At 42.6% G+C, this 24,373-nt stretch overlaps 1 protein-coding gene across 2 annotated transcripts in view; it reads left to right on the plus strand.

Annotated features, from left to right (window-relative positions):
• CHCHD6 (coiled-coil-helix-coiled-coil-helix domain containing 6) overlaps positions 1-24,373 on the plus strand; it is a 253,389-nt gene that overhangs the window by 43,024 nt on the left and 185,992 nt on the right. The window lies entirely within an intron of this gene.

Here is a 24,373-nt window from a genome sequence, read left to right on the forward strand (position 1 = left end):
ACCCAGGAGTCCTGTGTGAGGTCATAGTGATCTAGACAAAGGACAGAGATCAGGACAGTGGCTGAAAGCTGCTGGGGAGAATTGCCCAAAGAAGTGGCAATTGAGGTATGTGGATGAAGAAGAATAAGGTGTCAGGTCTGATTTCTTGAACTTCTGGTTTGAGGTGCCCTTAGCTGACAAGGGGATGCCTAGAGGAATGCATTTTCTCTGGCCCCCCTGCCTTTATCCCTTCCTAGGTGGATGTGCTGTCTGCAGGTGGTCCTAATGTCAGGGCAGAGACTGAGCTGCTGTAACAAGCCCCCAAATACGTTCATTCCTCCTCCAGTAACAGTCTAGAGGTATGTGGATGGTCCCCAGCTGGTGGGGGCTCTGCCAGCCTCAGCACCTATGGGTTTGAGGTGTTTGCTCGGGTTCTTGTGCTTCCCAGCCCATGGGAAAGTGAAGGGGCCGAGCGGGCACATGCCTACTCAGTCATTTAAGGGCAAGACCTGGATGCTGTTTCTGGACATATCTTATTGTCAGAAAGCAGTCACATGGCCGCGCCTAGCTGCTGGTTGCCTAGGAAATATAGTCTAGCTGGGAGCCCCGCTGAAACACTACTAGCCTAGAGGAAGAGAAGAATGGTTGTTGGGGGACAGTGGAGATCTGCCACTGTTATCTGTGGCCTCCTCATTCTCCCTCAAAGACTCCCTCCATGTCTGCCTTTGGCCTGATCTCTGTCGAGGGCTTTGCATATCTGGGTGCTGGTTGGACGTATCTCTCCTAAGGCCTTCAGATACCTCCAAGAGAGAATGTCCAAAGCGGAAAGATCTTTCCCAACCTATGCTTCGTACAGTCATTTGTAGAATATTTTGACTTGTGAAAACTGCTCAGTCGTCCACGTGGAGCAGTAAAAGGCTATAGAGAAGGTACAGCTCAGCCCAGAAAGTCAAGGGACGTATTTCTGAGGAGTAAGGGGAGCTAATACATCAGAGTTGAGCTGTCTTTGCTTTCTTCTTCCTAGTGGTCAGCTAGCCTTCCAGGAAGCTGGCTGAGGGGCTTCTGCTGAGACCTCAGACATGTATCGCTGTTGTTTTGAAGATGATCCATCAGGATGCTGAATGTGGCAGGGCACACAGCTCTTTGCTGGCCATCTGTTCACAGTTGGGCCCTGGCCAGACCTCACAGAGGGATGGTGTTTTCCAGCAGATCAAATGGAGTTAGAAGTCCTTCAGGGCTGGGGACTCCCACCTGGAAGTTGTGGAGCAAGATGAGGAGGAGGACTGAGGTAGAGTCTAAGCCAGCCTGGCTGCTGGTGCCTAAGACTCACTGTTGGGTCTGGCCCTGCTTGAACATGGCCACCTCTGGAATGTGAGGTCCCTGAGTGAGTTCCCCCACCTTCTTCCCAAGCCCTCCTCTGAGTGAGCAGACCCACCTACCTTTAATGCTAATTCCCTTTGCAATGAGCCTGAACTTCCTTGCATCCCAGTTAAAGCCAGCCCATTAGCACTGTCCCATCTGTCACCATAAGCAGAAAGTTCTTCTAACAGGTGGGCAGGCAGCTCTCCCATGCTAATGAGGAATCTCTGAAATTCCTCCAGGGACTCCGAGGTGGTGCAGTAATGGGCCCAGGCTTTGCCCTCCTCGAAAGGAAGACGCAGCTGACCAGAGGCATTTGGTTCTCTCTGCTGATCCCAGCATGACCCTCTTGACCTCCAGAGGCTCTGGAAGGATGGGAGAGTGAGATAACAGCAGAGGGCATTCTCATCTTTCTTGCCCTCTGGTTTTCCCTGGAGTCACCACAGGACTGGAGGAAGGGAATGCTTGTTTTATCTTTTGTCTGGTCTTACAGGGCTGCTTGGGGGCTGGTGTTTTCCTCCTGACTCTGATAGCGCTGCTTTGAACACAGCTGCTTTTTCTCCTTAAGGAGAATTGGCCTGTGTTGTGCTAACTTGATCCTTGCCTCTGTTCCCCTAGAGTTGTGGGATTCTGCTCCTTTGCTGGGCTCTGGCCAGAAGAAAGCTGGGTTTCAGGATTTTCAGGTGGAGAATATTCAGTTTGTGGTTGTGTCCAGCAGTTGGATTAGGAGCCGTGGCACAGGTCCCGTGGGAATGGCCCATTTGTGGAGCCAGGTTATGTGGGATCAGCTCCTGTTTCCCAGCTGTGTTCCTGGGTAATGTCATTTTATCTCTCCATGTCCCTTCTGTGAAGGGGATGATGGCTGTGCCTGGTTGCCACATTGTTGTGAAAGCTTCTTGAGGTGGTGTAGGAAAAGTGCTTAGAGGGCAACTTGGCATGCCTCAGTGCCTGTCCCCTCAACTCGTGACGTCGGGATCTCACTCACCACCCTCTGCCATGTAGCAGGCCCTCCTCTCCAAAGCCCCTTGCTCTCCCCACTCAGGGATACTTTGTAATGCCCAGTAGCACTTACTCATTTGATGGCCACGTAAAAGATTTTCTGTTCTAAGGAGTTCATCAGGTTTGTGTTTGGGGGCAGGGGTTGGCCTCTCCTGTGTCCCTGCCTGGGGCACTGCATTTTCTGCACTCACTGGGGGCAGGCCCTGGGGTTTAGGAAGGTTGGGAAGGAGGCTCTGAGAAGAACCCCAGCCAACTCCTTCCTACTCATCCTGATATGGGTCCCGTGGGAATGATGTCGCTAGTTACCACAGTTAGGATCCTGCTGCGCTTTGTGAATGAAATGGAGGTCGTCATTCTGGAATCCCTGCGTGTTGGCCCACTAGGTGGCAGTCCTGGGCCACTCGTCAGCCTGTAGGACCAGGGTTTGGAGCAGGCCTTTGTAGGCAGGCGGGGGCGGGCAGGTCCCTTCCCCTGACATGCTCCATTTGAGGGCTGGGATCTAGCTGAGAAGGCTAGAAAGGCCTATTATTCTGGGCCCAGTCTCCCATTGCCCCCTTCACCTTTTGTTGGGGGGACCCAGGTTTTTGTTTTTGTGGTCTGAGGCCTTCCTTTGTTGTGGCTGCCCTGGGACTGGTGCAGATCACTGGATGGAGTTGGCTAGTAGGGACACATCATCCTGCCATCCAGCCCCTTCAGTGGGGCCGCCTCGGGGAGAGCTCCCCTCTCTTCCTACAGTGTTCTATTCTTCATCCAGAAAGTTGCTGATAGCTTGACTTAGATCCAGAGAAATGTAGAGGAGGCACAGTTGGGATTAGATGAGGAATGAGAAATGTTGGGGTTTTATGCTGGGCTGGGCCAGGCCTGGGCGTTCACTCCTCATCCACAGGTTCCTTTGTTCCCAGAGCTGGTAAGTCCCATTGCCTTTCCTTGCCAAATACTTGAGGTCAAGGCCAAATTAAGAGCCGGGTCTGTGGTCTTCTTCCCTAGCTGGCAGATGGGAGGAGAGACAGTAGGACTCCTTCTAAAAGCGCTTCCTTAGGAGCTGGTGGCACCCTCATGTGCCTTTTCCTTGGCTCCCTTTTGCAAAACAAGCAGATTCTGACTTTGCTATGGGTGGATGGACTGCCATGGTTTTGACAGCCAGGAAGATTTTTCAAGGCCTGGAGAAGAGACACAGAAAAATGAGCTAACATAGTGGTGACTTGAACTTTCCGTGGTAAATAGCTTGTTGGCTTTAAGGAACCCCCAGTAGGCATCTAAATGGACTTTCTTGCTCGTTTTTGCTGAGAAGCCAAGGTGCGGGCAGCAAGAGCTGTGCCATCCTTTTGCCCTCCTGAAGGTGGCAGAGGAGGGGTAGGCAGGGAGTCTTGGCCTGGTTCACATCATCCTGATGATATTCTAGTGAGCATGCTGCAGCCCGCCTGCATGCCTGCTGTAGCTCCGGCTTGCAGAGCACTAGCTCAGGCTGACACTGGCGTGGAGTCCTGCATAAACACTGGAAGAGCATGGGTGGAAACAGCATCTAGAAGAGCTTGCTGAGTTGTCTTAGCCTTACCGGGGCCTTGGCATTCTTCTCTCAGATCCTCATGGTCCTGCCCCTCTTTTCCACCTCATCTTTTGATCACCGCCACCCCCTGCCTCCCCTAGCTTCTCTCTGGCATACAGGCACACTGCCCAGAGCCCTCACTGGCTGCCTTTCCATAGTGGTGGGTGAAGTGAGGGGCCATAGGCTTTGTTCTTTCTGCTCTGTGGACTGTAGGGCTCCAGCGTGAGTCTGTCTGGGTGGCAGCGGGTACTGAGTGCTGCAGCATGCACGTGCCAAGCCCCGCTGGAAGTTGGTGCCACCTGAGAGATTTGAGATAGGGCAGCCTGGAGAAGCTCTTAAGGACTGTTTTCCTGGCAGGGATGAGGAGGACAGATATGGCCTGTCTCGAGCCTTTATTAGGAAAATACTGCTTGGAAGGTGGGGTACAGATTCCAGAAAGAGTTGGTGGGGTGGGGGTTCTTACTAGGATTATCTATGTGCTTCTTTAAAGAGTTCTCAGCAGCACAGAGAGCCCTGTGAGCCTGGTCTGGGCATACAGGTAGATAAAGCAAGGAACCTGTACTGTGTTAATCCATCAAATAGTTGCAGTAGATATGGCTCCAGTTCTTTGGATTGGAGTCTGAAGTGCCTTTAGAGGGAGGTAGTGAGTAGCAGAAACATCCAAAAAAACCTTAGCTGTGCTACTTAAGTTGTATGGCCTTGGTTAAGTATCTCTAGGCATCAGTTTCTCCATCTGTGATTAGCGACAGGGTCATTGCAAGGGTAGAGTGTAAACGCACTCAGAGTGCCTCGCCCAGTGCTTCATATGCACTGGGTCCTCAGTGAGCTGGCTTGTGGTCAGCACAGCCTTTCCTTCAGCTCTGAGGCCAGGTACTCAGTCTGTGGGGAGGGGTCACACCTTCCTGTGAATGTCAGTGCCAGTACACCCAGGTGCACCTCTCTCAGCTGAGCTCTGTGTAAGGTACTGGCTGTGGCAAGCAGGGAGCTGGGGAGGGAAGGCTGGCCTGTCTAGGAGCAAGCTTTCTGACGTTTGCTCTCAGAAGAAGGTGGCTTTGAGCAGCTCAGCTGCCAAAGTGAAAATCCTGTGTGCTCACCCTAATTGGTTTTCAGGAGAGATTGATTTTTGCCTGTGTAACTGCTGCTAGGAACCCTGATGTCTTTCTCCTTAGGGATCATTTTTGTTTTTAGCCACCATAGAGTCCATCCTCCACCTTTTCTGTAAGGATGCATTTAGGAGCCCTGGAGATGAAGATAGGCTCCTTCAGCCCTTTGGCCTTTGTGGCTGTCCCTTGGAAGGGTCCCCAGGTTAAGAAGCTGATGGCAGACCAGGAGATGGTCACAAGGAGGAAGTGAGACTGCTGTGTCTTCCTGGGTCATTACCTCAGCGAAGTAATGAGTGGTCACATTCTAGAATCTGGGGGAAAGGAGACTGCAGAGAGAATCAGGGCCCCTGAGGTAGATGGAGAAGAATAGCCTGGAGAAAAGCAAGCCAGCCTCCCTGGTTCCAGGGAGAGCCAAAGAAGGCACAAGGTACATAAATGGAACCCGGAGAGAACCTGAGGAGGGAGAGGGTTAAAAGAAGCTAGAGCTGAGTATAAATGCTTCTTACAGCTCTCCACAGGGTCTGTTCTGGCTGGCATGCAGCCGCTCTGTCTTCAGGAGGGAGGGAGGTACACAATTATAGATCATCAGAGCTGGAAACAGAGCAGGTGCCGAGTTTGTCTCGCTCAGCTTCGTGGCTGTATGGGGGACCTGGGGCTCAGGGGCCTGGGGCCCCTTAGCTGGCCTAAGGGCCCGAACTAGTGCCTGTGTCTAAAGTCCCTGAGCATCTGTCTTGGGCTCTGGGTTGATAGCACTGGCCAGGGGGTCATCTCTGAGGCTCTGCTGCACAGCATGGCATCAGGAAGTGTCTTTCACACCATTTCTTGAAATCTAGTAGTTGTGCTGAGCTCCTCAGGGATTCTGCAATATATCTGTATTTGAGTCACTGTAGCTCTTTTTTTGGCAGCCCGATTATTTAGGCCTGACAGGTAGGCACAACTATCTCATTAAATGCAGATATATTTGTGTGGCTTGAAAAAAAAATGGAACATTCCATTAGTCTAAAAAAAGAATACTGGTTGTTCCTTTTATTCAGAAATTCATTGTATAAAAATTTGTTGTCATTAAATTTATGAAATGGGAACAAGTATTACGTGTACCTTATTATCGTGAAATGCTTAGGTGTTAAAGATGCTATAGTATGTCTCTGTGCATGTGCACCCCCACGCCTGCGTGTGTAGATACAGCCACTCCTCATGCCTGGTCCTAGCCTAGGTGCTCTGCATGTAATTTCTCAGTTGCCCTTACAGTGCCCCTGCTAAGTAGGGACAGTCTCAGCCCTGGTTTGCAGATGACTCTGAGGCATGGGAGTTTCACTCATTTACCCAAAGCCCAGCAGCAGAGCTAGAATGTGAGCCCCTGGTCACAGTAGGTGGTCTCTACTGATGCTGGAGAGCCAGATGAAAATTACAGCTGCTGCACAGGGCAGACCTCCAGACTCGTGCTGTGGGGCAGAGCTTCCCCGGGTGGCCACCCCTCTGCCTTATCTCCACCCCCATTATGCATGAGAATCTGGGGCAGAGGGAGGTGGAGAGAGGAAATAGAGATAGTAGGAGCCTCTTGGGTGATTCTGTTAAATACGCCCACTTTTGAGAATCGATAGTTTTTGTAAAAGAAGAAAGATGAACATTATTAAAACACTTCTCCTTTGTCTCCCAAAGAATGGCTGGGAGAGCCACAGGCTGTTTGGAGCACCTGGCATCCTGAGTGAGGGTGGCATCTGCTTTAACCTCTTCCTCACACCCCCCTGGGCCCTAGAGGGTTTTTCACCCTGACTTATGCATGTGGGTCAGTGGGGAAGTGGAATTTGTGTCTCAGCGGTTTTCCAGGGTTGCATCCCTTCTGAAAACTTCTCTCCCTCTACGCTGTTAAACCCACACCATAGGCTGGAGGGCCGGGGAGGCTTCTGTTTCCTCATCTGTTATACCCAGCCACCCCACAGGGTACAAGGACTAACTGAGGAATCATTCATCTGCTTATTCACTCAACAGATATATGTCCAGTGCTTTCTGTACACCGTGGCCTGTGCCAGGCACTGGGATATGATATGGACGAAGCAAGTTCTCACCGTTTGTGCTTGAATTTTAGGTGTATAGGATATAAATACAGAGAGATACGCAGTAAGCAGATAATAAATAAGTCAAATGATCAGTATCGTGAAGAAAAACAAGGCTTGTTTTCTGAGGACAGAATGTGAGGGTAGTTGTGCTTTCTTCTTTGCTGTCAAGATGAAATTCACATAACACAACATCTTAAAGCATTAATTCACTGGCATTTTGTACGTTTGCTTTATTGTGCAACCATTACCTCTGCCTAGTTCCAAAACATTTTTATCACCCCTAAAGGGGCCCCTTTGGGTGCACTCTCTTATATATAGGAGGTGACATTTGAGCAGAGAAGTAAGGAAGTAATCCATGAGACTTATCTAGGGCAAGAGTTCTCTTAGTGGAAGGGACAGCGAGTGGGCAGGTAGAGCTTCTTTGGCAAATCTGAGGAGGAGCAAGGAGACCAGGAAGGCTGATGCACATGAGTGGGGGAGAGCTGTAGGAGGTGAGGTGGGTGGAACTTCGGAAGCCATGAAGTGATCCAGTAGGCCAAGGGCAGTGTTGGATGGGGTGGAGCACCCCAGTGGCATACTAGGCAAGCAGCAGGTGCTCACTCACTTGGTGTGCGGCATCCTTCTTGTGTGCCTCCCTGGTCCTTTCTCCAAGTCGTTAACTTCTTGGTTTAGTTAACTTTGTCTGGAATCTGTGTATATCATGTTAATGAAGGCAAGAATCATGTTACATGTGTTTGGTTTGTATCCTTATACACCTGTAAACTGACTAGTGGTGGTATTATGCATTTCTACCTCTTTCTGTGTGTTTCCACATGGAAGGAAGTCTTTAAAAATCATATATTTATGTTTTCCTTCATAAAACTATAGGTAGTGCTTGGGGACATTGCCTCAAGAAAAAAAGATGTAACCTATCTGGAGAAGATCCAGGGAAAGATCTTTAAAATTAGTAAAGCAGGTATGAGGTGGTAGTGAACAGGGGATAGAAACGAAGTAGGAATGTATTTCTCTGCAAGGATAGTCTCAAAGGTGAAAGGCTTCTGCACCTTGGAAGGCCAGGGCTGCCTTGTTTATGATGTGTACAGCTCATTGGGAAAGTGGAGAGAGTGAACACAGGGTCCTTCACCAAACTCAGACCAGAGCCAGGAAGTATTTCTTGGAGATCAAATAGGAAATGTTGCTGTAACACAGCACAGAGATATCTTGGGAGAAACACCACGAATGGAGCAGGCTAGATGAGAGGGGAATGGGAGAGGGAGAAGCAGGGAGCCTGATGCTTCTGGGGCCGAACCCAGGACAAGCCGAAGGCAGGTGCTTAACCGACTGAGCCACCCAGGCACCCTGAGCCAGTTTTAAGAAAGGTTTAGATCAAAAGTTATTTTTTTTTAAGATTTTATTTATTTATTCACGAGAGACACAAAGTGAGAGAGAGAGAGAGAGAGAGAGAGAGAGAGAGAGAGAGAGAGGCAGAGACACAGGCAGAGGGAGAAGCAGGCTCCATGCAGGGAGCCTGACATGGGACTCGATCCCGGTCAAAGGCAGCGCTAAACCGCTGAGCCACCCGGGCTGCCCCCTAGATCAAAAGTTATACAGGGAAATGCCTTCCACAGCCAAGCAGGCCCAGAAGCAAGTGAGATTTGGCAACATAAACAACAGGGAATGGTGAGGACTGGGGCATTGTGGGGCTCGTATGGCCCTGCTGGCTCTGTGTGTGGGCCCAGGGGTGCTCAGCTAGAGATATGGGACTTTATGGGAATTTTTAAATGCCAGAAACTGTTCAGGCTTTTAAAAAGAGGAGGAAGAAGCTGGAGGAGAAAGAAGACATCATGTAGTTTGAACAATACAGATCTGAAGGCTGAAGGGAGTCCAAAGGCCCATGGGGTTCCAAACTCGGGTTTGGATAAACCTATTCTGTAGTCTTTTGAGAGGATTGCAGGTTGCCAGTAAGTTTTTGAGCTGGAATCCCATAAGCCCTCTGTGGCCCTGTTGATAACCTTAAGTTTGTCATCTGTAAAACAGGCCACCACCAGCTGCTCCATGTCCATGGGGAGCTTTTAAAAATCTTGATTAAAAGGCCTCAGCTAAATAGAAAAGACACCCTTGGCGAATTGACAATCTTTTCATGGCCATCAGTGCCCATCAGCAGGTGCCACCCCCCAGTGTCCTCTCCAGCCTGTAGCTGTCTGCTATTTTTAGCTCTTCTGTAACTCCATTAACTGTATCCACCTCCTCATGCCACTTGTCTGTATGTTTAATTATGTAAATGGCATTACAAATCACAGTGGTGTTGAACTACATCTCATTTCTCAGAGCAAATCAGAGCATGTTACACTATGTCTTGTTGACCATTCAGTCTGAAAGTAGGCACAGTAGAGGGTGAATTGGTTGCTGCTATGAGGAAATTGGGAGAATGGAGGTCTCTGTAAAGGGGATCTCAGGGGATGAATGTGAAATTGCTCTAAGTGGTTGACTTTTTTCTCTTTAACTCGAAACATGGGTTTTGTATCTCTCTGAAGCCAGTTCATTGCTGACTCATTTTTGACACCTGGCTCTAATTCCCAAGCCACAGCTCAAGTGTGTGTTTGAGCAAGGAGGGATGTGCAGTGAGTCCCTGAAGTGTGGGAGGAGGATGGAGGGGGCCAGCAAGACCATCCTCTGGCAGGTGCCCTATAGGAGGGACTGCTTTGAAACTATCCTGTAAACCTTCCCCTCTGTTAGGTGACTGAATATGTTCTTTCAGAAAGTCTTTCCATCTGTCTAAACTGTATACTTATGTTGTAAGTTAAGCTCCTTCCCTTCTGATTGATCGCCAGTGAAGGATAAGCAGTGAGTGCCTCTCGAGTCAGTCTTGACTTTTGTGCTCTGGGATCCATCGTCTTACTCTGTGCTCTGTTGAACAGTTCATTCTTCGCTGTTTCCTTCTAACAGCTCCCTAGAATGGCTAGACCTTCCTGCTGGCCCTCTGGCATCCCTGTCTCCTCCTCTCAACCTGCTTCTTCTAGGGACTCCAATCTCTGCCTACCTGCCCATTTGTGGAGTTTCCATGAACTGCTGGTCAGCCTTATTACTCTTTCACAGTGATTCTCCCTGCCTACCAAACCACAGGGTTATGGTGGGTGGGTGGGGGGGCTCACTTGGCCAGTGTCACCACCAGTGAGTCGCTTGAGTTACCCACAGGTGTTATCATCTTATCCCTGCACTTTAGCACGTGTCTCATCTCCTAAGAACAAGAACATTTCCTCCCTAACTAAGGTAGAACAGAGACTATGTCTTATATGTGGGCCATCTTCTGTTTTCCTGGATGGCTCAATTACATCCTTGATAGGCGTCTTTGAAAAACCCAGGGCCCAATCAAGGATTCTGCATCTCTCCAGTGTCCTCATAGAGCAGTTGCCCAGGCATTGTGTAGTCTTTTTAGGATGTTGACACTGTTGAAGGGTCCAAGCCAGTGGTTTTGTGAAATGTTCCTCAGCTTGTGTGTGTCTGATCATTTCCCCGTGATGGGACTCCGGTTCAGTGTTTTGGTCAAGATGATTACATACATGCTTCTGTTCTTCTGAGTGTTCCATATCCGGAGATGCAGGATGTCACCTTGTCTAATTGGTAACATTAGATTTGTTTACTTGGTTAGGGTGGTGTATACCAGATTTCTCTGGTTTACAAGTACCTTTTCCCCTCTGAGATTAACAAGTAATCTGCAGGGTAATGCTTTCAGATGGAGTGGAACATCCTGTTTCCAAAGTTTCTCATCCAGTAATTTTCTACTCATTCCATTCATAACAGTCTTTATGGTTTTTCATCATTGTTTTATTGTGGTAAAATATATATAGCATAAAAATGGCCATTTTAACCATTTTTAAGTGTATAGTTCAGTGGCATTAAGATTATTCAGAGTGTTGTGCAACCATCACCACTATGTATCATTTCACACAGAGACTCTGTACCCACTACACACTATCATTCTACTTTTCTGTCTCCATGAATTTGGCTACTCTGGGGACTGCATATATGTGGAATTACATAGTACTTATCTTCCTATGGCTGACTGATTTCACTTAGTATGATGTCTTCCAGGGTCAGTCATGTTGTAGTGTGTCAGAATTTCCTTATTTTTTTTAAGAAATAATATCCCATTGTATGTCTAGAACACATTTGTGTATCCATGCATCTGTTGATGGACATAGGTTGCTTCGCTCTTTTGGCTGTTGTGAATAATGCTGCTGTGAGTATGAATGTGCTGCAAATATTGTTCAAGTTCCTGCTTTCGGTTCTTTTGGGTGTGATCATATGGAGATTCTATTTTTAGTATTTTGAGGAACTGTTATACTGTTTTCAAAGTAGCTGTGCTGGGGATCTCTGGGTGGCTCAGCTGTTTGGCACCTGCCTTTGGCCCAGGGTGCAATCCTGGAGTCCCAGGATCGAGTCCTGTGTCAGGCTCCTGGCATGGAGCCTGCTTCTCCCTCTGCCTGTATCTCTGCCTCTCTCTCGCTCTATGTCTATCGTGAATAAATAAATAAAATCTTTAAAAAAACAAAACAAAACAAAGTAGCTGTGCCATTTTTTGCTCTTATCAGCAGTGTCTGAGAGTTCCAGTTTCTCCACTTCCTCGCCAACATTTATTCTTTTTCATCTTTTTCTTTTGTTATGTTTTTTTTTTAATAGCCATCCTAGTAGGTGTGAAGTGGATTTTGTTCTGCATTTTTCTCTAATAGCTAGTGATGTTGCATATCTCTTCATGTACTTCTTGGGCACTTATATATCTTCTTTGGAGAAATGTCTTTTATATTCTTTGCCCATGTTTCAGTTGGGTCGTTTGTCTTTTTATTACTGGCTTATAAGAGTTCTTTAACTCTTTAGTTCTTTAACTCTGCACACAAGTTCCTTACCATATATGTGATTTGCAGATTTTTTTTTCCATTCTGTAGGTTGTATATTCACTCTCTTGATAATGTCCTTTGATGCAAGAAGTTTTTCATTTCAGTGGTCCAACTTACCTATTTTTTCTTCTGTTGTGTATACATTTTAGTGTTGTATCAGAAATCTATTTCCAATTAACAGGTAACTAAGATTTATCTCTGTGTTTTCTTCTAAGAGTTTTATGGTTTTAGCTCTTATACTTAGGTCCTTGATTAATTTTGAATTAATTTTTTATATGGTCTAAGTAGGAGTTTAACTCCATCTTTTGCACCTGTACCAGCACCATCAGCTGAAGGGATTATCCTTTCCCCATTGAATGGTCTTAGTACCTTTGTCCAAAATCAGTTGGCCACTTTCAAGAGTGAGGATGAAGACATTCACAGATTAAAAAAAAAAAACAAAAACAAAAAACAAAAATTAGTTGGCCATACATATATGGGTTTATTTCTGGACTCTCAATTCTATTCCATTGGTCTATATCTATCCTTATGCCTATACCACACTGTTTTGATGACTGTAGCTTTGTGGTAGGTTTTGAAATAATGAAGTGTGATTTTTGTCCTTCTTTTGCAGAGTCGTTTTGGCTGTTTGCCTCACCATCTGCAATTCCATATGAATTTGAGGATTGATGACTCCCGTAGGAAAAAAAAAGATGCTGAAATTTTGATAGGATTATATTGAATCTATGGATTGCTTTGAGTAGTTTATTAGTTTCCTAAGGCTGCTGTAAACAAAGTACCACAAACTAGGATGGCTTACAGAACCAGAAATCAAGGTATGTTAGGACCAGGCTATATCTGAAGGCTCTAGGGAAGAAGCTGTTCTGTGCTTTTCTCTTATTTCTGGTGTTTGGTGGAAAATCCTTGGTGCTCCTCAGCTTGAAGCTGTATAACTTCAACCTCTGCCTCTGTCTTCACATGACATTCTTCCCTCTGCGTCTCTGTCTCTATGTCTGTATTTTTCTCCTTTTGTAAGGACACCAGTCATATTGGATTAGGACCCACCTTTATCCAGTATGACTTCATTTTAACTAATTACATCTGCAAAGGCCCCATTTCCCAGAAAGTCCATGTTCTGAAGTTTTGGTGGACATGAATTTTAGAAGGATGCTCTTAAACTCAAGTACTGTTAGCACTGGTAACAATATTTTTCCAGTTCATAAACATGAGGTGTTTTCCATTTATTGAGGTCCATTTTCCATTAATTTCAGTGATGTTTCATAGTTTTCAATGTACAAGTCTTTCATATCTTTGCTAAATTTATTCCTAGGTACTTATTCTTTTAGATGCTATTATAAATGAAATTGCTTTCTTAATTTTCTTTTGGGTTGTTCATTGCTGGTATACAGAATTGTGACTGATGTTTGAGTGTTGATGTTGTGCCCTGCAACTTTGCTGAGCTTAATTAATTATTAGTTTAAATAGCTTTCCTGTGGATTCTTTGGAATTTTCTATATAAACAGTCATGTTATCTGCAAATAGATGGTTTTCTTCCTTTCTAATCTGGATTCCTTCTATTTCTGTTTCTTACCTAGTTGATCTGGCCAGAACTTAACAGTTACAATTTTGAACAGCAGTGGTAAAAGTGGGCACTCTTACTTTGTTTCTGATTTTAGGGGGAAAGCTTTTGATCTTTCACTAATTGACCATGGTATTAGCTGTGGGTTTTTTACATACGGCCTTTATCATAGTGAGAAGTCTCCTTTTATTTTTACTTTTCTGAGAGTTTTTATTATGAAAAGGCATTGGATTTTAATAGATTCCTGTCTTTTCTGCATTAATTGGGATGATCGTGTTCCCCCCCCTTCATTCTTTTGATGTGATGTGATATATTGGTTGATTTTCTCATGTTGAACTGGTCTTGCATTCCTGGTATAAATCCAATAGGTCATAGTATAAGAATCCTTATACTATGATATTGGGTTTGGTTTGCTATTATTCATAAGAGGTAATGGCCTATAGTGTTTTTTTTTTCTTGTGATGTCATTATCTGGCTTTTTTCTTGTTGATGTCATGCTGATCTTACAGAATGAGTTAAGAAGTGTTCCCTCCTCTGCACTTTTTGAATTAGTTTGAAAAGGATTGCTATTAAACCTTTATATGTTTGGTTGAATTTACCAGTGAAGCCATCTGGTCCTGGACTTTTCTTTGTTGGGAGGTTTTTGATTACTGATTCAGTCTCTTTACTTATGATAGTTTTTTGAGATTTTCTATTTATTCTTGAGTCAGTTTAAGCAATTTGTGTGTTTCTAGAATTGTGTACATTTCTTCTGGGTTATCCAATTTGTTGGCATATAATTGTTTATAATACTTTCTTACATTCTTTTTATTTTTGTAGACTTAGCCCCCAGTTTCATTTCTCATTTTTAGTTATTTGTATCTACTTTTCCCCCTTTGTCTGTCTAAAGGTTTATCAACTTTTAAAATCTTTTCAAAGAACCAACTTTTGGTTTAACTCATGATCTATGATTTTTTTCTCTATTTTGTTTTCCTCCATTTCTAATCTTTACTATCTCCTTCCCTTTGCCAACTTTGGTTTGCTCTTCTATTTCTAATTCCTCAAGGTGTATAAACTTAGGTTGTTGATTTGAGATATTCTTTTTTAGATGTAAGCATTTATATTACAAATTTCTCTTGAAGCACTACCTTTACTGCATTCTATACATTTTGGTGTGTTATTTTCATTTTCATCCATATTGAGGCATTTTGTAATTTCGCTTCTGTTTTTTTCTTTGATCTGTAGGTTAAGATTATATTGTTTATTTTCCACATATTTGTACATTTTTAAGTTTTCCTTTTCTTATTGATTTCTGGCTTCATTCCACTGTGGTTAGAGAAGATGCTTTCTCTGATTTCAATTTTTTAAAATTTCTTGAGACTTGTTTTGTGGCCCTAACATACAGTCTATGGTAGAGAGTTCTGTTCTACGTGTGTTCTGTTAGGACTAATTGGTTTATAGCATTGTTCAAGCCCTCTATTTTCTTATTGATATGCTGTCTAAATGCTTTATTCATTATTGAAAGTGAGGCATTGAAGTCTCTGACTCTTATTGTAGAACAGTGTATTTCTCTTTTATTCTGTCAATGTTTGCTTCATATACTTTGGGGCTCTATTTGATGTATATATGTTATAATTGCTATTTCTTCTTGATGAATTGACCCTTTTATCAATATGCTCTTATTCCATGTGACTATTTTTGACTAAAAGTCTGTTTATTCCTGACATTATTATGGCCATCCAACTTTTCTGGGTGTAATATCTTTCAATTTCAGCCCATGTGTCTTGGACTTAAAGTAGTTGTCTTGTTGATAGCATATAGTTGGATCATGGCCTTCATCTCTTCTGCTAGTCTCTGCCTTTTGATTGGAGTGTACATTTATGTTTAATTACTGAGAAGGAAGAACTAATCCTGCCATTTTGCTCTTTGTCTTCCATATGCTTTATAGTTCATTTTGACCCTCATTTTCCCCCATTAATGCCTTATTTTTTGTTTACTTGATTTTTTATGTAGTGAACCAGTTTGATTCCCGTTTCATTTCTTTTTGTGTATATTCTTTAGATTTTTTCTTTGTGGTTGCCATGGAGATTGCATTTAGCATCCTAAATTTATAACAATCTAATTGAATTGATACCAACTTAAATTCAGTAGCATAAAAAAAACTCTGCTCCTAATTTATAGAGACAGAAAGTAGAATAGAGGGTTACCAGGCCTGGGGGACAGGCAGAAGGAGTTAACTGTTTAATTGATAGGAACTTTTCTTTGGGATGATGAAAAAGTTCTGGAAATGGATAGGGTGATGGTTATACAATATTTTAAATGTAGTTAATGCCAATTAAACTATACACTTAAAACTGGTAAAATGGTAAATTTTATATTATATATGTTTAATTACAATGAAAAGTTAAAAAGCACTTATCTTATACAACTTTGTCTCCCTATTTATGTTATGGTTTTCCCAAATTATATTTTTATATTTTAATTTATGCCCAGTAACAAACTTATAATTATTTTTTTATGCATTTGTCTTTTAAATCATGTAGGGAATAAATCCTTTTTCCTTTTCTTTCCTTTTTCCTTTCCTTTCCCTTTCCCTTCCTTTCCCTTTCCCTTCCCTTTCCCTTTTCCCTTCCCTTCCCTTCCCTTCCCTTCCCTTCCCTTCCCTTCCCTTCCCTTCCCTTCCCTTCCCTTCCCTTCCCTTCCCTTCCCTCTTTCCTTTCCACATAGAGAGAGAAAGAGAGGCAGAGACACCGGGGGAGGGAGAAGCAGGCTCCATGCTGGGAGCCCGACATGGGACTCGATCCCGGGACTCCAGGATTGCGCCCTGGGCCAAAGGCAGGCGCTAAACCGCTGAGCCACCCAGGGATCCCCAAGATCTTTATTTCTTAATACAGCTTTAAGTTACTCTCTAGGTGTTTTTGCATTTCAACCTCAAGGATTCCCTGTAGTATTTCTTGTGGGGCAAGTCTAGTGATAATGAACAGGTTCAGATTTTGTTTGTGTAGGCATGTCTTAATTTCTCTTTCATTTTTTGAAGGACAGTTTTACAGGGTATGGAATTCCTGGTTGAAAGTTTTTTTCCAATACTTTAGATGTGTCTTCCTATTGTCTTTTAACTTCCATGGTTTCAGAGAATAATTAGCTAATCTTTCTGAGGCTCCCTTGTATATAATAAGTACTTTCTCTTTTGCTGCTTGAATATCTTTTCTTTAATAATTTGATCATCATGTGGATATTTTAAAATTTATTCTACCTGAAGTTTGTTGAGCTTTTTGGATTTGTACATTTATGTCTTGCATCATATTTGGGGAGTCTTAGCCATTGTTTTTTCGGATATTCTTTCTGCTCCATTCTCTCCTCTCCCATGGAAACTCCCATAATGCAAGTGTTAGTTCTCCCAAGCTCCTGAAGGCTATTTCTCTTTCCTTCCACCTTTTTTCTTTCTGCTCCTTAGACTCAATACTTCCTGTTACCCTATCTTAACATTTGCTGAGTCTTCCTTCTGCATGCTCAGACCTGCTATTGAACCCCTCTAGTGAGTTTTCATTTCAGCTACCAAAATTTTTGGTTGGTTCTTTTATAATTGTTTCTATCTCCTTATTGGCATTCTCATTTTGTTTATGTATCATTCTTTTGATTTCCCTTGTTACATATCCATGTTTTCCCTTATCTCTGAACATGTTTAAATGATTTTTGTGTAGTAAGTCTGATGTCTGGGCTTTTTTGGGGACCATTTTTATCAGTTTTGTTCCTTTGAATGGGCTATGCTTTCCTGTTTACTGTATCCTTGTGTGCCTTTTTATTAGTTGTTATTGTTGAACACAGGACATTGGAGTATAATACTGTTGTAGCTCTGGAATCAGATTCTTTTTTTTTCCCACGGTTTACAGTTTTTTAAAAAAATCTTTTTAAAGATTTTATTTATCCATGAGAGACACAAAGAGAGAGAGAGAGAGAGAGACAGAGCCAGAGCCAGAGCCAGAGATACAGGCAGAGGGAGAAGCAGGCTCCATGCAGCCCGATGTGTGACTTGATCCTGGGTCAAAGGTGGCGCTAAACCGCTGAGTCACCCGGGCCGCCCCCCAAAATTTTTTTTAAGGCCATAGCAATCTACCTGTTTAATGATTTTTCTAAACTATTTTTGTAAAGATTATATTCCTTGTTGCATATAGTAACTGAAATCTCTATTTCTTTAGTTTCTATCAGCTAATACTTTGGTAAGAACTTGTTTTAATGTCAGGGGCTTAAACAACAACACACCAGAGAATAAGGAAAGACAAAACAAAAATCCAGACACTTTCTTAGTCCTTGGCAGCCTGGCTTATGCTGGGCACCCTCTCAACAGTTAGGCTTATATTGAGACTAGAAGTCAGCACAAAGTGAAAAGTTGGGGTCTTCTCAAATCTTGTCTGAGTATCTGATTTGCCCTTGGCCTATGGGTAGCTTTCCAAATGTTCCTGTATATATGGAATTTAAAAAAAGAGATTTTATTTTATTATTTTATTTTATTTTATTTTATTTTATTTTATTTTTAAAGATTGGTGAATTTATTTTAGAGCACAAGAACAGGGGGGAGGGGCAGAGGGAACGGGAGAGAGAATCTCAAGCAGATTCCCCATTTAAGCAGATTCTGATGCAGGGCTCAATCTCATGATCATAATCCCATCACCTAAGCCAAATCAAGAATTGGATGCTTAACCAACTGAACCACCCAGGTGCCCCACCTTTTCTTTTTTTTTTTTTTTTTTGAATCTGTACATTCAACATGGGACTTGCACCTACAACCCTGAGTTCAGGAGTCACATGCTCCATTGACTGAGCCAGCCAGAAGCCCCCTATATATATGTGTGTGGATTTTTAAAGTATGTCTTAATGTTTCAAAGAATCTCCCCTAACTTTTCTTCCCAGGTGGTCTGTTGTCTGTCTGAATTGTTATCATTTTCCCCAGAAGCACTTGCCCCTCTTTTAACCTGAATGCTGAGGTAGGTGAAAACAGGAGAAATGTGCCTTGCATAAGTCCTTCAGGGAGCCCCTAGACAGGTTAGAAAAATCATACACAATAATTTACAAGTAAGATCTGCTTCCTCTGTAACTGGGGATTAGGGTTCCACATTGGCAACAGAAACTGCTACTGAGCCTTGGAGGGGGAAGGACAAGTAAGAATGCCACAGAGCTTTTCTACTGTTTCCAAATTACCTTTTTTTTTTTTTTTAATTCTACATTCTATTGGTTGCTGTAAACTTTTGGCTGTTTTTCAGGGTTCTCACATAGCTGGTTCTGATAGTTTCTGCTTGATTTTCAATGTTTCTGTGGGAAGATAAGAGGTTGGAGCTACTTACTCTGCCATTTTCCTTTCCATTGATGATTCTTGTCTGAATCAATGTGCAGGTGGTTGCAAAATCATCATTTTGTATTTCTGTAATTTCTGCTACATTTATGAATTGGTATTCTCGTATAAAAAAAAAACTTACTTTCTGTGTAATTGGTATTGACATGGATTTAGGTATTTGAACAGGTTATTACTTTAAATAATTTTTAGTGAGGTATAATTTAAATACAGTAGAGTCTACACACACTAAGTGTTCAGGTTGATGACCTTGACAAATGCAATGTGTAACGACCTGTAGCAATGACCTCAGGTCAAGTTATAGGATATGTCCTCCCCACAGAGTTTCCCATGACTTTTTTGCATTTACATTTTATTTTGAAATAATTATAGATTAATAGGAAGTTGCAAAGAGAGTGGCCCCATGTATCCTTTATGGAGTTTCTCCCAAAGGTTACATCTTATGTAAAGGTAATATAATATCAAAACTGGGGAATTTGACATTGGTAAAATGTATAGATACAGTTCTGTGTCATCTTGTAGATTCCTGGAGCAGCTTTCCTGCAGCTTTCCACTAGGCCTTTGGTGACACCACTCTGGCTAGAGTGCTCTGTAAGTGATCTCCACTTACATGAGTGCAGGAGGGAGGCCTCACTACTGCTGGACAGGGGTCAGGGATCTGCCTTTCCACCTGGTTTTCTCTGACATCACCTCAGCAGGGATGGTTCAGGGCATCTTGGTGTGACGTTAGCAGTCCAGGCTCCCCAGTAGGGGTGGGGCTGCAGTGTTTTCTGTGGTATTAGGCTGGATAGGCTTGTTACTATCTAAAAGTTTTTGTCTTGCCTAGTCCTTGGGCAAGAAAAAGCAAGCTTTCTTGGGGGGGCTTTTGGGCTCCCATTGGTATGTCTTTGAGCACTCAGTTCAGGATATATGAGACAAAAAGAAACCTTCTAAAACTCCCTGCCATGTCATTCTTTGGGTCCCAGGGCCCCCTCTCAGAGCCTCTTTCGGCTCTTATATTCTTATATATATCTTGTATGTATTATGTACAGAGTTTTTAGGTGTATTACCAGAAGGAATAGGAAGAAATGTATCTACTTCTGCAGTGTCTTATTTTTTAAGACTCAGATTTTGAAGATTTTTGACACATACTGTTGGACTTCTCTCCATAAAATGATAATACCAATTTTTACATTCTTAACAACAGTGTATGAGAGTGCATGCAGCCAGCACTGGGGATTATCAGCCTTTTTCATCTTTGATGATCTGATAGGCAGAATTGATGTCTCCTAGTATTAATTTTTGTTTCTTTGGTTTCAAGTGGAGGTTGAATATTTTTCATGTTTATTGGCCTAATTTTTTTTTTTCCTCTTGCATTACCTCTTCTTCTCGGAGAGAGAGAGAGAATTGAAGATGGAAAGAGAAGGGTAATCTGCTGCTGTAGTAGTTATGGTCCAGCCAGGAGACAGAAACCACTGCAATTATTTGAACAGAGAGAGCTTATTAAGAACCAATAACCACATATACAATTAACTAAGTTATCAAAAGGTCAGATGGGAACACTGAATTATTATGGAGGTAGCAGCTGCAGGAAGCAGCTCCTATCTGCAGGGCTGGGGAATCAAAGGGAGAAATTGCAGTTATTAAAACTCAGGCAGTGATGGGAAGGGCCCCATGGAAACTTGGAGTTTTGAAGAAAGGTACTGCTTGATTGGGCCTTTTGTTCTGGTGGTAGGGTATATGAAGTCCATGCTGCAGGTTTTGGAAAATCTGGAAACTAGAATTAACTATTGCCACAAAGGTAGTGTGTTGCCAGGGAGGGAGTATTGCTGGGGTGGTGGTGCCAAGAACCGGAAGGACTGAAGAGGCACCCAGGAAGAAGGAGCAGCAAATCTTTCTCCTCCATCCGTGCTGTTTCCTTCTAGTGCCCCTTGTTGGAAAGACTCTTGAAGGAGCCAGCCAGCCAAGCCCAAATATGATTTACAAGCTCCCAGACCCAGCATCACAGAGCCAATGTGACCTGAGATAGAAGAACTCAGTGGTCAGCATGGCTGCTATTGCCTATGGGTGTTGCCTATACTGAGTATGGGGGGAACCTGAATCTGTTGTGCTCTGCTTTTCTTGGTTCTTCTGTTCCTCTTGTAGTTGGAACATCTTGCTGACAGTGAGTAGTATGATTTTAGCATTAAGTTTTTCTTTGTACAACATGGCCCCTCACTGTATTTTGCATCTGTACACTGTGTTGTGTGCTGTATGTGTACTACATATGTACGGTCATACAGAATTGAATGTAAAAATGTATATGTACTTCATAGGGGGATGAAACACTTTTCATGGGTCATTTTCATTACATCTGATTCTTCCTTAACTTCAGAACTTATCTCCCCTTTGCTATTTGGTCCAGTAAGATGAAACATCAGTTTATATTTCCAGTCAAACCAAGACTCCCTGTGACTGGAGCTTAAATGCATACACATCTCTCATCTTCACCCATCCCTCTTTACTCTTGCCATTTGGATAGATATAACATATGTAGGGACTGGACGATATGTGTCTTATCCACAGGGCCTGAGGGTACTTGTCTAATAAATTTTTGTTCAATTAATATTGATAACAGCACCAAGAACATTTCTTTTACGTATAATTACTCATTTAATTCTCACATCAACCTTGTAAGTATTTATCATTACCATATTTTATTAGTTTTGAGGTGAGCATTTTTTCATTTTTTTAACATCTTTGAATTAGGGATGCATTTTATAGTCAGTGATGTCTTGTAACTCATTTTTTTTTTCTTGGTGGAAGTGGAATAATGGTTCATCTTATAGTTGATGGTATTTTAGATTTAATTAAATTTGGTGTTACTTCCATTTTATAGATCTGGAAACTGGGGCCAGAGAGGTTAACCATCCTGCCCTAGGCTAGAAAGCAGCAGATCTGGGCTAAGAAACCTGGCCTCCAATCTTGGGGTCCTGCTGTCCCTCCCTATCTCCCTTCTCTGAGCCTCTGCCGAGAACATCCTCTGTGCCATCCCACCTGTCTTGGCCTTGTCCACTCTCCCAGTGTAGCTCAGACTCCACCTTCCAAGCCAGCCTTACTCTTCCCATACCATCCTGCTGGGAACGTGTCATTTCTTCTTTTCTCCTTTGAACCCCATAACATTTCCTTATCAACTGGTTGTATCCATCTTTTATTTAGTGGCATTTCATTTTCCAGGATATCCAGACCCCAGGTCAATTTGTACAGTAAACTACCCACATATACCCTTTAAGAAGGAAGACTGGGTTATGTTTTAGAGTCCAGTGTACTCATTAGTTTTCTACCATGTTAGGTGAATCACTGTTTCTTTGTAGCTCAGCACCAGGTGAAATAATTGGCTTGGTTTTGGGACTGTGTTGTAGGAAAAGCACTGGTCTTCAACACTAGAGAGGTATTCACACTCTAGGAGACACGCAGGTACTGATGTGGACTCTGGGAGGCAGGTCTTCTGCCTCCATGGGAACACCCACAGCCCACTTTCTGTGGTAGGGCTCAGTGCGCTTGGGTCAGGTGTGGCAGCCCTGCAACAGGCACAGTGAGCTCCTTCCAAAGGCATTTGTTCAAGAAGAATGGCGCTGTTTTTCCATTTTCAAATTTAAAAACTTTGTTTTATTTCGTTTTAACTCTTTTACTGAAATATCATTCACATGTCCAATTCAGTGATTTTTCCTATGTTCACGGGGTTGTGCAACCATCACCACAATCTAAGATTAGGACGTTTTCATTACCCCCAAAAGAAATTCTCTGCTCGGTGTCAGCTGATCTTAATGGGCTTTCCATCAGCTCTCTCTTGGCCCTGGGAGATTTCTGTCTCTGTGGATTTACCTGTCCCAGATAAGTCATTTAAGTGCAATCATACAATATGTGGTCTTTCAGTGACTGGCTTCTCAAGCATCATGTTTTTAAGGTTTATTATCTGTGCGATGGCATGTGTCAGTACTTCATTTCTTCTTATTGCCAGATAGTATTGTGTGGTTATGCCACATGTTACATATCTATCAGTCAGTTGATGGACATTTGGGCTGTTTCTACTTTTTAGCAATTACAAGTAATGATGCTGTGAACATTTATGTGCAGATTCTTCTGTGGACATATGTTTTCATTTCTCTTGGGTATATGATTAGGACTGGAATTATTAGATCATATGCTAATTCTGTGTTTAACCTTTTGAAGAGTGGCCAGATTATTTACCAGAGTAGCAGCCTGTACCATTTCACATCTCCACATCTTCACCAGTACTTGTTATTATGTCATCTTTAGTATAGACATCTAGTGGGTATGAAGTGCTATCTCACCGTGACTCTGATTTGTGTTTTCTTAATAGCTAATGGTGTTGAGTATCTTTTCATGTGCTTATTGGCCATTTGTACATCTTCTTTGGAGAGATGTCTATTCAGATCCTTGGCTCATTTTTAATTGATTTGTCTTTTTATTGTTCAGTTGTTAGGAAGTTTTTGAATATTCTGTATAGTAATGCATTATGTGAATGGTGAGTTGCAAAATTTTTCTGTGGGCATCTTTTCACAGAATGGTATCCTTTGAAACACAGAAGTTTTACATTTTGATGAAGTCTAGTGTACCTATTTTTCTTCCTTTTGCTTTTGGTGTCACATCTCAGAAGGCTTTGGCCAGCCCAAAGCCCCAAATATTGACACTTACGTTTCTTCAAAGAGGTTTATAGTTTTTGCTCTTACATTTAGATCTGTGATGTACTTGGAGTTAATTTTTGTGTATGGTATAAGGAAGAGGCCTATCTCCATTCTTGATAGAAGTCTGGATGTCCATTTGTCCCAGCACCATGTGTTGAAAAGACTGTTCTTTCTCCATTGAGTTGTTCTGAGTGTTTAGTTTTTTTTGCTGGGTTAGATAGTTGATTTCATAATAGATAAATGTAGGTATGAAGCACTTCTACTATATATTTATCTTACCTGCCCCATTAAGTTATAAACTCCTTAGGGCAAGAAAAAGTTATGTCTTACTTATCTTTAATTCCCTTCAGTATCCAGCTCAGCCTGTAATATATACTGGACTTTTGAGTGAATCAGAGTGTGCAATAGAGGCCTGATCGATGAGAGTATGAGAAAATATTCTCCCTGATTGAGTCTTGAATGTCTCCTAGATCTTGCCAATGAGCTCACATCACTAATACTGTAATAAGTGAATCATACAGGGATTAGGATTTTTTGTTTTATTTTAACTTTTGTTATTTAAAAAACAAAGTATGATACTTAAATGTTTGTAACACTAATATTTCTTTTTTTAAAAAAATGGAATGTGCATGTCAAACTTGGAGATCTAGCCATTTAAAATTTAAGAATGTCTTGTTTTCATTGTATTCATTTTTACATGTAGCTTCTATTAATGACAAGTGATAATGATCTTCCATTTTTGCTAGTTATATAAATTTTTAAAACAAATGTAAGTATAAAAAAGGGAGATTTTTAAGAAAAAATATTAAATAAGGTGATGCACAGATATTGCAAAAATCACCAGGGGGCACTCAAATAATGAAGGTTAGGGATGTACCTAAGGGAACATTCCTCCTCCCTTTTAT

The sequence above is a fragment of the Nyctereutes procyonoides genome, unplaced genomic scaffold (assembly GCF_905146905.1).
Source record: "Nyctereutes procyonoides isolate TBG_1078 unplaced genomic scaffold, NYPRO_anot_genome, whole genome shotgun sequence".
Lineage (NCBI taxonomy): Eukaryota > Metazoa > Chordata > Mammalia > Carnivora > Canidae > Nyctereutes > Nyctereutes procyonoides.